The sequence below is a fragment of the Phytophthora parasitica genome, assembly GCF_000247585.1.
Source record: "Phytophthora parasitica INRA-310 unplaced genomic scaffold supercont2.31, whole genome shotgun sequence".
NCBI lineage: Eukaryota > Oomycota > Peronosporomycetes > Peronosporales > Peronosporaceae > Phytophthora > Phytophthora nicotianae.
Genome location: NW_008649017.1, coordinates 267,842 through 268,218, shown reverse-complemented (window position 1 = coordinate 268,218; position 377 = coordinate 267,842).

The following is a 377-nucleotide window of genomic DNA, read 5'->3' as shown; positions in this document are numbered from 1 at the left end:
GGTGTCGATACCTCCTCGGTCGGGTACGGTGTCGATGTCGGGCATGGCGTCGTGATTTCGTCACTCGGATACTCCATCTGAATGTTCTCGGTCGGGTACGGCGACGAAGCTTCCTCACTCGGATACGGAGCTAAGACGGTTTGGGTTGGGTACGGCATCAAGACATCTTCCGTCGGACACGGTGTCAATATTTCCTCTGTCGGGTACTGCGTCGGAAGCTCTTCGGTCGGGTACGGCGTCAATATTTCCACTGTCGGGTACTGCGTCGGAAGCTCTTCGGTCGGGTACGGCGTTGGAATTTCCTCAGTTGGATACGGTGATAATACTTCCTTGGTCGGGCATGGCGTTGAGATTTCCTCAGTTGGATACGGCGTCCC